This window comes from Urocitellus parryii, chromosome 2 (assembly GCF_045843805.1).
Source record: "Urocitellus parryii isolate mUroPar1 chromosome 2, mUroPar1.hap1, whole genome shotgun sequence".
Classification (NCBI taxonomy): Eukaryota; Metazoa; Chordata; class Mammalia; order Rodentia; family Sciuridae; genus Urocitellus; species Urocitellus parryii.
Window position 1 is genome coordinate 179,320,550 of NC_135532.1, and position 17,024 is coordinate 179,337,573.

At 35.3% G+C, this 17,024-nt stretch overlaps 1 pseudogene; it reads right to left on the reverse strand.

Annotated features, from left to right (window-relative positions):
- Nucleotides 1-16,615, reverse strand: part of LOC113176918 (dihydrolipoyllysine-residue acetyltransferase component of pyruvate dehydrogenase complex, mitochondrial pseudogene) — a 46,773-nt pseudogene extending 30,158 nt beyond the window's left edge.
- Nucleotides 16,616-17,024: the final 409 nt, after the last annotated feature.

Sequence of the window (17,024 nt, forward strand, 5' to 3'; positions counted from 1 at the left end):
GCCAAAATTTATGTAATTCAAGAAGTTGAAAACAGAATGAATATATAATGTGATTGCATATCTATATTCCATAAGTACATGTGGAATCTATTTAAATGAATTATTCTTAAATTCATTTAAAGGAATAATTGAATTCATAGTGGCAATTGTTATTTTATATGTTTCTATTGAGAGGTAAAGTAAAACTTTTAGTATAAATTATAACTGGATATGAAGTTAGTCTTTAAAGAGAAAACAAACTATATACCCAATAACAATACACTAGTTTTACATTTTTTGTCTATTATCTTCTTCTAGGATGTGTTTGTGTGTATTTATACCAGTTTCTACATATATGGTTGAACTGTTTTCACAACTTCTATTGAATCTGGATTGCACTTTGACTTGCATTTATCAATAAAATATGGTGAAGTTGAAATTAACCCTTTAGAACTTTGGAGCCATGGGCTTAAGAGTTGTTGAATCTGCTTTGGTTGAGGGGGACCCAGCCACAACATAGTATGCCCAGGTTACACATGTAATGAGAGAGAGGGAACCCAGAAAGTAACTGAGACCCAAACACATACAGGTGTTCTGCTGACACCATCTGAAGAGAAACAACATCATCCTAGCCATCCCAGCCAGTTAAACCATTCCGGTGGAGAAGTGTCATGTGAGCAAGACGATACTGAATATTCTAGTTGAGCCTAATACAGGGGAAGAAGGACCTGCTGCCACATGAAGAGCCAATAAGGTTACCCAAATTTCTGGTCCACAAAAGAAAAAAATGATTATTTTAAGCCAATATTTTTGTCTGCTTCCTTGAGATATAGTTGATAAATGTGTCTATATTTAAGGTATTCAACATGTTTGCATATACACCTCCATGAGATAAGATGACTATCATAGTCAAAATAGTTAATGCAGCTGTCCTCTCACATAGTTAGCTTTGTTTTGTGTGTGTTTGGTTAGAATACTTAAGATATTATGCTTAGTAAATTTCAAAGATTCAATATATTATTATTAGCTATGAGTTATTTTGATTCAGAGCAACAAACAGGACTCAAACTGCTCCCTAAGGAATTAGTGAGAGTGTAGGGTCTATACTGTAGGTCTCCAGAAATTATTCAATACATAATTGAAAGTTTGTACCCTTTGACCAGCATCTCCCTGTCCCCACCTCCAACCCCTATTCACTACCCTTCTACTCTCAGCTTCTGTAGATTCAACTTTTTAAAATTCCACATATAAGTAATATTGTGCAGTGTTTGTCTATGTCTGTTTTATTTTATTTAGCACAAGTACTCCAGGTTCAACCACTGATGATGAATTTGGCAAGATTTCCTTCTTTTTTTTAAGGCAGAATAATACTTGATTACATATATATGTATAAAATATATGTACATATAATATTAAATTATACATGTATGTAATATATATACAATATAATATTTGATTACATAAATATCACTAATTTTTGAATTGACTATACAGTCTAATTAACTAAAACAGTAGTACCTAGTAAACCAGAACTAAACTAGGTAATTAATATCTGGAAATGTAGTTCAGTATTGGAATTGGTCCGTGAAGCATCCATCCTTTTTAAGGCAGATTCTCTTGACATGGAAATGAAATGATATTTTCGATAACTGTTACTTTAATATATACTTTTCCTTATAATAGGGTTTCACTTATGAACTAATGTTTTATAAGTCATATAATATTTGGTTTATTTGATATTGCCATGCATTTAATAATGATACAATAAAATATTTTTGGCATTATATTCTTTTCTCTGTACAGGATATAAGGTAAGTCATTTAACATACTAAGGTAGAATTTGAGTCTAATTGCAATTTATGAATGGCAGGTCATAAATGGTTCAAACGAAAAAAGTTTGGAGTGAAAGAAAGCATCCTAGAGCCATTGTCATGGAAAAGAATTTGGGCAAGCCACTTACTTCTTTGAGTCTCTTGATTCCTCAACTCCAAACAGATGGAAGAGACCTGTTGATATTTAAATCCCCATTTAATCAATCATTCTGTGTCTGGATGTAGTTAAGTTACCAAGGCACACATTTCAGAGGGAACATTTATTGTGGTTTTATCTCTTACACATGTTCCAAAACACAATGAAGAAAAATAAATACAGTGATCAAATTCTAACAGCTAATTTGTGTGACAACACGTGATAGCAAACAGAGAGAAGACTTGTGACTGAGATTAGGTGATGAAGATGAATTCTTGATATTTAGAAATCAGTACTAAAACATGTATATAAGCTGGAGTTGCATAAATAAACCTACTTTACAGAATATAAGTATTCTACTTTATTTTCTAGGAATATTATAACTAGACAAATTTTTTCAATGAACGCAAATACTTATTAAGAAGAAAATTAAGCTGGGAATAGGCAGAAAAGAGTGATTAGGATGGTGAGACCATGATAGGTCAAAAAACTGGAATATCTAGTATGAAAAAGAGGTTGAGGGTGTAAGCATAGCATAGAGAATAGATCATTCTTTGTGGTTCTTAAGTGGGTAAAATTAGAATGGAAAAACTTTTGACTCTCTTATCTGGTAGAATAGGCTAAGAATTGTCTCAAAAGTAGTAACTCCAGAAGTTCTTCAAATAAATCCAAGAACTACCTTCATTTTCTGATTATTTAAGACTCTAGGTGACCAGTTTATGTACCCATAAAGTTATTTCTAATCTTCGAAAGGAGTTGGGGCATAAATTGCTTCCTGGGGCATGGAGCAGTGAAAAGGGCTCAGGCTCAAGGCTACACTCTGGGCATGGTTAGTGTTCAAATCTCTTTAGGAGCAGTAACCAGCTCCCAGGCAAACAGTCCCATTACAGGTCTGAAGCATTCCAAAGGTTAGCCAACCTTCAAAGACAAACATACATTTCTGTAAAGGCTCCTGCACCAAAATTACATCAATGTGTTCTTTAATTCTTGTATTTTAAAACCCATGATTTTCTTGTGGCCAGAGCCTCAGAGCCATTGGAGGCCTAGAGGGTAAGGGGTTGCCAAAGCCAATTGTGGTCCAGGAACATGGTGCCAGCTGGATGATCAGACTTCACTTGGGGTTTTTAATTTTCCTTCTTGCAGTTTTGAGTAAAGGACTGTTTCTTGGCTCTCTTTGGTTCACAGATATTGGACTCTGAAACAAAGTCATCTTCACAACTAGGCCATCAGAGGGTATCCCTGAGGGAAAGTAAGAACTGTTTTCCTTTCTAAAGGATTTGACCACAACCACTTTCTACCTCAGCGCCTCTACTAAGAATTAGGAATAACTTTCTGGTTCTTTATAGTTCTAAAAGGGAATTAAAGAATTCTTTTCTCATTTCATATGTTGATTATATATCCATATTAATGCTGTAGACTTTTACTCTATCCATAGTGCTTCCATGTTACTTGACAAAATCTGAGGCACTGAAATAGAAGCTGCACATAAGAAATGACCAGCACCAACCATTATTAATTCTGATTTTTCAGACTGGAATTTTATACCTATTGGTTTCCCTGTATTCTCTACCAATCAGTGTCGGGTATAGAAACTCAAAGTTTTCCCCACTTCACTTAGAATCACAGAATCAAAGACAAGAAGGACAAAACTTTGATGTCATATGATATAAATCCCACAATTTATAAATAAGTTGATAGTTTTACTAAGGTTTTGAATGATTAAACCTAGAAAGCACACACATTTAGTCCTTGCCTGGGCTCTTCCTACCACACCCATGCTTCCTACCCCACCAATTACTTCTTTCATTAATGACACAGGTTCTCAGCCTCCAGGAGGCTCCTGAGGCTCTCAGTGTGCAGATGCTACAGCAAGGGAAAGAGAATATCAGAGCTGTTAGGTTGATTCATTTACCAGACCTATATTAAATATATAAATGTATTAAATATTCAAATGTTAGCCTATTTCCCTTCTGAATTCCAAATGGAAATAATACCAAGAGAACAATATTTTGGCATATCCACAGAATTCAAAGAAAGAAGATTATTGTTTACTGACTCCTTTAGATGAAGGAAAAATACAGGAAAATCTTGTGATATTAGGCATGAGGATAGCACGATCACTGTGAATATAAAACATCAGGTTCATTTTTAGGTGTGGATTTTAGAAATTAAATTTTTATACAAGCCTATTGACCATGATATTCAGTTCTTTTTTTCTGAACATATGTATATGCCACAAGTCACTTTCTAGTACTCATTTTTAATTTTTTTCTTAGCTTTCTTTTGATAGAGACTCACACATTGTTTGGATTCACTTTGATGGCAAAGATTGAATTGTCTTTATCTTAGGACACCAATGTGTGAATTTAAGGAAAGTTTTATTTCTTATGGAGGACCAGTTCAACTCAAAACACATATATTTAGGGCCACTTAATAGTGTTCTAGCTATCCCCAGGAGCTAATCAGGGTTACAAAGAAAAAACAACGAGGTGGTAAAGTATAGGCAGAACAACAGAACCATTTGAATATAGGCTGGGAAATGCAGAAGGGCAGCAAGTTGTAAGTGGCACCTATATCCTATGCAATGTCAATGTTAGGCAATATGGTAGAGATAAATCTGGACATGTGAGTGAAAGGCTTGGATTTTTTTTTACTTTATAAATTTTACTGGGGCTGGGGATGTGGCTCAAGTGGTAGCGCGCTCGCCTGGCATGCATGCGGCCCGGGTTCGATCCTCAGCACCACATACAAACAAAGATGTTGTGTTGGCCGAAAACTAAAAAATAAATATTAAAAAAAATTCTCTCTCTCTCTCTCTCTCTCTCTCTCAAAAAATTTCCTGCCCATCTTGTCACTGTTTTAAATTTAGATTACAAATAGTATTGATAAGTTAAAGTAGTATTAGGAAAAATTAGCTCTGAAGTTAGGTAGCCTGATTCAAACCTTGACTTCTTTGCCTTCTGTGTTACTTTGGACAAATATTTTACCTCTCTATGCCTCACATAGGTGTTGGTCAGTTGGGGATAATAATTTCAATAGACATCCTTAAGTTCTTATGAGGATAGATGAATTAATAAGAGCAAAGAATTTGCTTAGGAGCTCGATACTTCTTGACTATTATTGTCATGTTTACTTTTATTACTATTTCACCCATTATTATATACCATTTTAAAATTCATAATTTATATCTTATTTCAGTGAATTTTTGTTTTATTTGTAGAAACACAGTCCTAAATTTGAAAAGTTTCTTTGATTTTAATAGTATATAGTACTAATAGCTTATATATTATTTTAAGTAAATTTGGAACCGTAGAGACAAATTGTTTTCTGGAAAAGGATAGAAACTGACTCCACTAGGTCAGAATCTTTATTCTACTAAGCGTGAAGCATTTGACAATGAGAAATTAATTTACATTCTCAGAGAATTGATTTCTTAGCTGTAAATGGTTATAAAAATTCTTATACACCTTTACTATTTTATACACACACACACACACACGTATATGTGTTTGTGTGTGTGTGTGTGTGTGTGTGTGTGTGTGTGTGTGAGAGAGAGAGAGAGAGAGAGAGAGAGAGAGAGAGAGAGAGAGATTGTAGATGACCAGCATGTCTTTATTTTATTTGTATGTGGTGCTGAGAATCAAACCCAGTGTCTCACACATGCTAGGCAATTACTCTACCACTGAGCTACCACCCCAGCCCCCACAATTATAATTTTATAGGGGCAACTTTCATCAAATGAAACTAAAATAGTAAACAGGAAGCAGACCATGGAGATTTGGCAGGTTATCTTGAATTTTGGCCTTTGTCCCTCAGGTAATGGAAAGCTATCTGAATATTTTTAGTGAGAGAGAAATGATCAAGTAGTTTTTAAAGGATCATGTTGGCAAAGTTATGGTGAATAGATTGGGAAAAATTCAGAATATATGAAGGAAGCCAAATAGTAGTCTACTACAGGTAAAAGTAACAGCAACCTAGTTTAAGGTTTTGGTACTGGAAATGAAGAGATGTTTGGATTGAGAGTCATCGAGGTGATAACATTAACTGACCAGTCTACAGATTGAGTTAGGGCAGGAAAAGAGTGCCATGCATCCCTGGTGATTTATATAGCTGGATATAAGGTGGTGCTATTGACTCATTATACAGCATTTAGAATGAAGACGAAATTCTGCTGAGGTGATATGTGGATAAGGTGAAGAGTTTGTTTGAAATTTCTATTGATTTGAGGTGCCTGCCAAACTCCAAGCATAGATGTGAAGTAGAAAGACAGATAAATGACCTGTATTTTAAAGAGAGGTATGGATTGACAGTATACATTTGAAATTCATTGGACTATAAGTGGTCAAATAACTAAAAGAATAAATTCAAAGAATCAAAATGTAATATTTCAGATTTTGGTACATCTTCCATTTTAAGAAGTGTGCAGAAGTTTTTCTATTATAAAAATTACATATTGTCACCAGGTGTGATGGTTCACCTCTATAATTCCAGTGTTTTGGGAGGATGAGGCAGGAGGATCTCGAGTTCAAAGCCAGCCTCAGCAACAGAGAGGTGCTAAGCAACTTGATGAGACCCTGTCTCTAAATAAAATACAAAATAGGGTAGGGGATGTGGCTCAGTGATTGATTTCAATCCCTTGAACCCCATCCCCTCAAATTACATAATGTCTATATTAGAAATATAAAGGAAGATAAACCAAAAAAAGAAAATAAAAACAACACATAATCCCATCATAAAATACTGTTATTATTTGACATATATCTCTTGGCCCTTTTTTTAGGGTATATGCATTTGTCCAATTTTAATAGAAATAGGTTCATATTGCATATATTGTTTTATAATATTTTCATCATTTACATATTAGCATTTTTCTTGGAAGTGAATATCAATCTACAACATAATTTTTAGCTGTTCCCAAAGCAACATATATAACAATAACATATATAACAATAAAACATTCAAGGTACACTCTAATCTATAATTCCAAGTTAAAAAAAAAAAGAGATGCTTTAAGAGTATTAACTCAATGTGTGATGTGGCATATGTCCTCACTGTCTAAGACATAGCGTTGAAAGGATTTGATTAGTAGATCTGTAAAATCTCTTAGAGCTCTGTAATTTCTGTTCTGTTCCATTTCACTCTCTTCTATTTTAATACACAAACTGGTGACATCCGAGTAAATTTGGTATGTGGTAAATGTATTCATCTGATTATATTTAGAAGAAAATGGGGATAGAGAATACTAAGTGGCTAGCTGATTTCTTGGGAGAGTGAGAGCCAGGACTGGGAACAGAACCCCAAATATCTTGCTCCAACATGCTGAGTTCTCGGCTACTCAGCAGAACCATGCTGGTCACCCCACCCTGCCACTCTGAAATACTGACTTACCCAATTTGAACCTCTGAGGTTTCTGAGGTTTCAACATCACTAACCTTTATGTGCAAAAGCCTGCTTTCCAATCCCAGTGTGGCTTCCTGCTGGACATCCCTTCTTTCCAGGCCAGGATTCCAGCTCAGCATTGGCAATCCCCTCTGCACTCTGGGTCCAGGAGTCGTATCTTGCCTTGTTGTCAGATCCCATTTTAATCTTTAGTGACTATTCTGTTGGATCGCTCTACCAAAGCCGATTCCAATAGTCTATTCATTTTGACTTTTCTTTTGCAGACAGTTTTTGTCACAGTGTAATTTGTTTGGGGGCAGATTGGAGTCTGTGATTATAGACTACCATTACATTAGTCAGTGCAAATCTTGGCTTTTACCAGCTGTTTCTCTTTTGTGGTAAATTTTAAAAGTTAAGTTTTATTAAATTTTCATGAATATAGAATATTCTTATGTGGTCAACAATAAAGATAGGGAAACTATTTTACAGAATTCATAATCAATATATGAAATAAAATTAGGAAGTCCAGTCTTGATTTTCCTAGCAGTTTATATCAATTATAAGAATGGAAGGATATCAGAATCTGGTATCCTCATTAACCTTATCAACTAGGTTAATTCTTATTAACCTAGTTGAGAAGATTGAGAAGATATTTTAAAACATAAGTACTACTAAAATGCTAACCAGTCTTTGTTTCATCAACTATTTTGAGGTTTATTATGGAGGAAATACAAATACACATAAAAAGAGGCACAACTATTGGTTATGTTTTCTCATTTTACATATTGTCATAAATAAGCTAGAAGTTTTCTACAGTTATTAATGAAATTTTAATGACTTCCTTAAAATTTGGTGACCAACATATCCTCAATAAGCAATTGCCCTTACAATGTTGATGATAGATAGTTTCAAAGCCTTTTAGAAATGGTAAACATTTTCTTTTTAAAATTTTTTTTAATATTTATTTTGTTAGTTATAGGTGGACACAAATATCTTTATTTTATCTTTATGTGGTGCTGAGGATCGAACCCAGTGCCTCACACATGCGAGGTAAGCATTCTCCCTCTAAGCCACCATCTCAGCCCCTGTAAACATTAAATTTTAAAGAATTTGAGAAAAATCATAACAAATAAGTATTTATTTTCCAAATAAAAATTTTACTGTAAATTTTTTTAAATAATGAAAAAGCTCTTCAAATGCCCTAACCCCTAAATAGACCCCAATCTAATTTTCAAGCACATTCTTTTATTAGCTATCTTGATTTGGAGTTCCATAGTTACTTTTCATTAAGTGGATCTGAACCAAATTCCCAAGCCAGCCTCTCTTAATTTTCAAATATTGATGCATTTTATAATAATATTTATAACATGATATATTTTGCTATTATCTTTTCAGAACTTTTAACCTACTTATCATTATCCTGAAATGTTTATGCCATACTTTTTTTCTGTGTGAAAAAAAAAAACTTTTGTAAAACTCTTTTAAGGCTAACACTCTATTAAAAAGAATACAAGAAGATTCTATAATATTGTTTTCAACTAATATTCTTTACATTTCAGGACCAGTGTTATGCTAACTCATAAAAAGTGGGAATAACCCCTCTTTCTTTGTTTTCAAAGAGTTTGTGTACTTTTTAGAGTTTTTTTTCCAATAAATATTTGATAGAATTCACTAAAATGAAGGCATCTGGGCCTTAAGTTTTCTTGTGAGAAATTTTACAACTATAAGTTTAGTTTATTGACTACATATAGAATTATTCAGACTCATCTTGTGTTAGTTTTTTATAATTTGTGTAACAAATGTAGCACACCTTGAACAGATGAGGGAAAGGGAAAGAGAATAAAATTTAAAACGTGGTCACACCTGTGACCAATGGGAGGTGGGGGACTGGGGTGAGATGTAATAAGGAGGCCTGGAAGCATACATTTACTATCAAGTTAGTAGTGCATGTGTGGCCGATATTCCTGTATACTGAAAAAAGAAAGGAAAAATGCCTTGATATAAAATGCACTAAGTACTCCCATTGTCTTAGGAGTTCAATAATTTCTGCAATTCTGATTTCTGGGATTGAATTAAAAAAAACTCTCCCTAATTTTTCAGATAAAATTTAGTGAGGATTCTTAGTATAAATATTATTTGCTGCAAAGCATGCATCTAAAAGCCATCTGTTTCAGTAAACTTTTAGAAAAAATAATTACTGTACAGTGTTCAGCTTTATTAAATAAAGTTGTATTTAAAATATTTATCTGTGCTTCATAAGTATAAAAAATTATTTTTATTTAGTGACACAGCTTTCTTAATAATATTCAATTGAATCTTGCTAAGTATTATGGTATAAAGTGGGAGAGAACAGAGGTTTAGAAACTTAAATGACAAAATTGAAAAGAATATACTAAATTATATGTTACTCCTGGAATTTAGATATAAGCCAATGCAAAAGAGAAAGAATAAATATCCTTTTTTAGTTTTTAAAAAATTATCCACTGCTCTTCAGTAAGAATCATAGATATTTTTACAATTAAAAAAGAATATCAAACAAATGGAAAATATAAGCTTGGTTCAATCCACAAAATTAATGGTAGTCATAAAGTTTTAGAAATAACAATTATGGCAACATAATGTCACAGTCTACTTCAGCAAAATTGCATTTTCTCCCATAGAATAATACTTGGAAGACCAACAAGATTCCTAGCTCAAAAATAAAAACACTTATTTAAATGAAAATTTAACAATTTTGAATTCATCAAGAGACATTGTGAAAGAATAGCTTTGTATGTTTTCATACAATGAGCATTTATTGATCTTCACTAATGTGTGAATTACCAAATCAGAGTGGAGTAAGGTGTTGTTCAGATTTTATGCTGAATATAAATTCCCACCACTTTCTGTTTCTGGCCATTGCTGTGACAACCAGTTGTATTCAGATATAAATTTGCAGTGCCTGATTTTAGCAACACAATTGTCTCTTGCTTTCTGCCCTAAGAATTCTCTGGTGTCTCAATATAGGACACTATGGGAACAGACAGTCTTTTTGGACTAGCTAGAAAGATACCATACTGCCTGACCTGTGGGGGACAGGAATAAGGTGATGGTTACAGTTTGGATATGAAGTATTCCCCAAAGACTCATGTGTTGAAATCTTGGTCTCCAGTGCAGCAATGTTTAGAGGTGAAGTTTTTGGGATTTGATGAATCTTGAGGGCTCTGCCCTCATCAGTGGATCATCCATGACAGTTGAATGGACTATTGGGAGGCAGTAAAAACTGAAAGAGTTTGAAGGAAATCACAGGGGTAATGCCCTGGAAGGGTACCTCTGTTCCCAGCCCTTTCTTTCTCTTCTCTCTCTTTGTTAGTTGACTAACAGAGACAAAAATTTCTCTCAAGTGTCTTGAACTGACAGTTCTTTGTGTTAGAAACCCTGCAGGGATATTTAGTCCAAGTTATTCACAGAAGAGTCAGCTCAGTAATGCATCCTTGCATTAATCTCTCTCTTTTTTTTTTAATTTTATTTTTGTAATTCTACCACCCTGGTTTCCTAAGGTCTCTTCCTAAAATAAACTTTCTGCAAGTAAGTCATTGTGTCAAGTTCTGCTCTTGGGGAAACCTATAGTCAAATATGATTTAAGGATGTACAAGTAACTCTTCCTACTGCCAGAAACTCATTTACTTCAAATATTCTTAATTTATCTCAAGCACAAGAAACAGTGTAAGAATTGTACCACGCACAATAATTTTGTGCAAAATAACCATTATTTATGTCATAAAACTTCTCCTTTAGATAAGTAAATTAGACTTAAAATCAGACTCATTTACATCATCATTTATTTCTCAATATTAACAACAGGGTCTGCTTAAATGAGGTAATTGAAGGGGGTTTAATAATTAAAGTATTTACCAAGTTGTGTATAGAATAGGGTAGATAATCCCAAGAGGGATGGTAAATGAATACAGTATTATCAATAGTAGGAGCTATTTCTACTCCTGAACTGAAAAGCAGGAGAGTTATTAGCAGAATTTGGAGACAGCAGCTATACAGAGAGGGCTAATATTACAGGTTGGATCTTGAATGTCCTCCAGAGGCTCATGTAGTGAAGGCTTGGTCTTTAATGCAGCAATATTCAAATGAGGGGATTTTGGAAAGTAATTGAGTCATGCATGAAGGCTATAACTTCCATCAGTGGATTAATAATTTGATGGCATTTTTGAAATGTGGTAGAAACTGTAGTAGATGGAACCTAGTTGAAGTGGGTCCTTAGGGATATGCCTTTGGGGATTATATTTTGTCCCTGGCCCTTTCCCCCTCTCCTCTCACCTTGCTTCCTAGCTGCCATGAGTTGAGAAGTTCTACATCACCACACAATCTCCACCATGATGCTCTGCTCTTCATTGTTATGGATTGTCCATAGGCCCATGGCAATGGAACCAGCTGGGACCATGTATTGTCTCTTCTGAAATATGAGCCAAAATAAATCTTTCCTCCTAATTTGTTTTTCTCAGTTATTTGCCATAATAATTAAAAGCTAACTAACAAAAAAATAAGTACCAAGAAGTGGGATCATTGCTGTGACTATATCTGACCATGTGGTTTAGAAACTTTTGGATCTGCATTGAAGGAGGACTTAGAAAAATTTGGAGATGCAAGCTAGAGAAGTCTTAAAATTTTGTAGGTGGAACTTAATGGGCAATTCTTGCATGACTTCAGGAGACCAGAGCAGAAAGATTTTAAAAACATGCAGTTGGCCAGAAAAGTGAGTGTAAATGAGTCTTGAGGGAGTGCAGTTTCCAAAGAGACTGCCATTATTAAGAACAAATCAAATATTTCACATAAAGACAATAGTAAAGATGCCTTAATGTCATCTCAGGAAACAGCAGGACCCAATTCAACTCAGAGTCAAGGGTTTAGAGTGAAAATTTGTTTGAGACTTTACTGCATGCACAGGGCCACCTGGGAAGCTGTTTTTTTTTTTGTCATAATTTCATCATGCTCAGACTAAGGTTTAGATATAAAATGTTTCACAAAGACTCACTTCTTGAATATTTTTACCCAATTCAGGAATATTCAGAGGTAGGAATTTTGGGAAGGGATTGGATCATGAGGGCTTTGATTTCATCAGTGGCTAAGTAATTTAAAGGCATTGGGAGCTGTATAAAGTGGAACCTATTGAAGGAATGGTTTTTCAGGAGCAAACCATTCGGGATTCTATCTGAGCACTGACCCTGTTTTCTCTCTCTCTCTCTCTCTTTCTCTCTCTCTCTCTCTCTCTCTCTCTCTCTCTCTCTTTCCTTCCAAACTGCCATAAGCTGAGTAGCTTTCCTTTACTGTGCCTTTCTGCCATGATGTTCTGCTTTGCCTAAGAACCAAAGTGATAGAGCCAGCCACCCATGGACTGAAACCTCTGAAACCAGGAGCCAAAATAAATACTTCCTCAAGTTGTTTTCTTCAGGTTTTGTTTTAGTGATGAGAAAACACAGGCATCAGGTACACAGAGTCCTCGGCAGCTGTTGTCTGAGGGGCCTGACATTGCTCCCACTAGCAACAGACCTTGGTATTGCTGTTGTGATGCTGAATTTTTCAGAATTCAAGAATAGTGGAGTCAAGGAAGGCTTGCAAGGCCAGAAAGTATATGACAGAGTCAGAATCCCTGAAGTCAGTCGCTGTGAGAGTGAGGCATAAAGTTGTGAGAGTGAATCTGTAGTTGCAGTATAGACCTTGGGAATTTCGAGATGCCACTAGTGTAGACTGTCTGCCAAGGAAAACTTCAGGCATTAAACAGAGCCCGCCTAAAGAGAAGGCATGTAGACTGCAACCAGCAAGACTGTAGAGATGGGACTGACCAAGCCATTTAGAGCCCACATCTCAAAGCCACTATATGCTCCAGTTATCAGACAAGGAGCTACATCATTTAATGTTTACCTCTGGGTTTCCATTTTTCTTTGGTACTAATCCTCCTTTTTATGAACCTATTTCTTCTTGGAATGGGAATTTTATTCTGTACTATTGTATGCTGGGAATATGTAACTTGTATTCATTCATTCATTACAGGGGCTCACAGGTAAGTTTCCCTTAAATCTCAAAGGAGACATTGAATTTAGACTTTTGAGCAATGTTAAGATTTTTAAGACTTGAGGGACTCTTGGAGATGGACTAAATGCATTTTGTATTATGGGATGGGCACAGGCCTTTAGGGATCAGAGGTGGAATAATGTTTGGATCTGGAATCATGTTGAAGTCTTGGTCCCTAATGAAGCAGTGTTCAGAGGTGGGATTTAGGGGGAAGTGGTTGGATTATAAGGGCTCTTACCTTATCAGTGGATTTGATGGCATTATTGGGAGGTTGTGGAAATTAAAGGGGTAGATTCTTATCAGAAATAGTGGGTCCTTGGGGGATTATATCCTGTCCTGACCCCTACCTCTCTCTACTTCCTGGCTACTCCTCTACATATTCTCCACCATGATGCTCTGGTAACCACAGGTCCACGGTAATGGAGCCAGCTCACCATGGATTAAAACCTCTGTAACCATAAACAAAAGTAAATGTTTTTTCCTTTATTTTTTTCCTCAGGCTTTTGTTATAGTGAGAAAATCTGACTAATTTAACTATTTTTCAAGATTCATTGCCTTTAGGACAGGAACACATCCAAGTTACTGCAATCTCGAAAGGAAGATGAAAAGAGAGTAAGTACCATACCACCCACCACTCATAGGAGGAAGTCCACTGGGGGAATAAGTAAAAGAATATCCTAACCCTAATTTAGAATTCCATTGGGATAAAATACTGTGGCCAAGAAAGACTGGTTGGTAGAAGGCTAATTCAGATAATGCTTGACTTGTTAACCTGATAGGAGAGATAGGATTTCAAAATACAGAAGCATTTTGGAGGGCAGCAGCAGTTAACAAGGTCAAAGACGACTTTGCTACCATATACAGGGAGAGACTGATGAAACGCAAATGAAAATGTAATTTATCATGGACAAATACATTAGCCTGGTGTCCCAAAGAATAGTGGACAGAAGAGTTTTCATCAGAGTAGAATAAAAGTTTAATTGTTGCAAAAAGTTTAAGAAAGTTAAAAAAACTTCTCCAGGTTGGGCATGGGATAGCAATTTACACATTACATCTGCCCAGATGAATACAAGTACACAATAACAGGAAATTATTGAAGCAATATTTATCGTGAGTGATAAGAGTATTGGAGACAACAAAGACACTCATTCTTGGGAGAGTGGGTCAATAATATAGTAGAAGAACACAGGTATCATTATGAAGCAATTGGAAGCAATGCATAAATATAAATTAGAAAAATTCTTGGAATGTAACTAATACATTGATGAAATAGAAATTTATGATTTTAACATACATATATTAAAAATCAATAGGAAACTGAAACCTAAATATAAGTAATAGAAATAAAATAATGAAGGTTTGAGTTGAAATCAGTGAAATAGAAAGTACATTATATATTTAAAAACACATTATATATTTTAAAAATTATCAATATGGAAAATAAATTTTTGTTCAATATTAGAACAAAAGAGGGGACAAAAATCATTATAGATCCTACAAACATTAAATGATAAAGAAATATTGTAGGCTACCACCTCATTTTAATTTATAAATGCAGATGAGGGGTAATTATTTTGAGTCACTGGATCCTTCATCTGAGGGCATCATAGTCTATTGTTATAATATAAAAAGAACCAGTAGCAAACATATCATTTCAATAACATACCATATAGAAAGATTCAACATGTTTTAGGATGGGAGCCAATCAATTTACAAAGTATTCAATCAGCTAGAAATGCAGGGCCCATGAGATTGGACCTGCTTTCTTAAGTATTCTGGGTGCTGTGATGTTTCCCCACTAGTTTGAAGCCATTATTATTGTCAAACATCCATCAGATGATTTCTAATTTTTAAAAATTTTACTGGGAAGCATGAAATTTGGCTGCAGTAATACAGGCATATTTGTATTTAGCATGGAATTTAAGCCTTTGTTTGATTTTGAGAGCAGAAAGCTTATTATTGATATCTGTAATAAAAGCTTTTAGAATACATGATTTAGTTGTAAACTCTTATCAATACTTACCTGATTGTATAGGACTTTAGAAATTTTTTGAGCAAAATTATTAAGAAAATGAGCTTAAATTGCATTTCTTGCAATTTATATCTATCATCCATTTCTCCTTATTTCTATATCTCCAACAATTAAAACACAAGAAGATTACAGGCCACAGCAGGAACCCTCCTTTTGGTTCTTGCCCATAAAGTTAGATATGGGGCCATTTGTAAGATAGAGAAAATGAGGCAACAATTAAACGCCAGAGATATTTTTGAATATCATCCTCCCTGAAAGTTTGAATATTACCAATGAAACTTTTCAGGGGAAATAGCATCTCTAGAGAATAAATCCATAAACATGGTTAATATGGAGACAGATATAAGCCTGAAAGAATACATTAAGAATATAAAACTCAAATTATCATTAAATGAGAAATGACTGTTATAAATCAAAATGTGAATTATTGATTTTTCTAGTATAACATCAATCAATTTGCCAGGCTTTAATTTGGACTTCATTATATGGCTGTAAATAATACCCAAACAACAAGGACTAATCTAAATCATATGGATTTTTAAAGAGTCAAAATGATAGTATACCTAATATTATTTTTATATTCAGAAAATAGTTTTAGATAACTCAATTATATTTCTACCTTTTTAGATCTTTTACTAAATTAAAAATCCAAATTAAATATGCTTGTTTGCAAATTTCTTTTAAGAAGTAGAAGTGAGATTGAATCAAAGATGGTGGGCCAGAGGGAGGCAGCATTCTGTATTGCTCTGTGACCTGGGTCTCAACTAGTGGGAATACTGCTTTGCTGAGAGTGATAGAGGACCCCTCCACAGCTGATCCTGTGCAGGAATCACAGCTGCTATGTTACTTGCCCATGCAGGTCTCCCACGTGTGTTAGTGGGACCACCTATATCAGCACCTGTGCAGAATTCCCAGCCGCCACTCCTACAAAGGATATACAGCTGCTACCCACAGTCAGAAACTCCGGCCACCACTCCTGTGTGGACCTCCATCTACTAACATGAGGCTTCCCTGGTCGCCTCCATCTTGGGACTCAGCAGCTACTGCTATCATCATCAGGATGATGGCAGTAGCTGCTACCATAGCCTGCCATAGCCTGCCTGCACCTGGGGACATCAGAGGCTCTGAAGAAAGCTGACAGCCCCAACACTGCACGCCACAGAGCTCATCTCTGAATGCATTGCACAGTGCCATCGCCTGGCCACCGGACTCGACACCCCATCACTGAAAGCAGAAGCCTCCATCTTGGGTCACCTCCATTACCATCTTTACTTGGGGCAACTACCTGTTTGGAACACTGGATAGCCAGGTACCCATAGTTTTCTAACCCTCCCCCCCCAATCCCCAGCAGCTAACTCAGCAGAGTGACTGACCAAATCAAAACAGCCCTCCACGACAGGTGCACACTCACAAGAGTGCAACACACAAGACCTCTGGAGAGAAAAGTTTCTGATTAGAAAATAGAAAGGGAGAGAGTAAAAGAGATACACCTTAGAGACTAATTTAGAGGGCAGGAATTGTGAGGTCTACAGGTGAGATGAGGAGATAAGACCTGGCACCCACATCACAAGAGCAAACCCCAATGGAGATCCTTGAGGTGCAG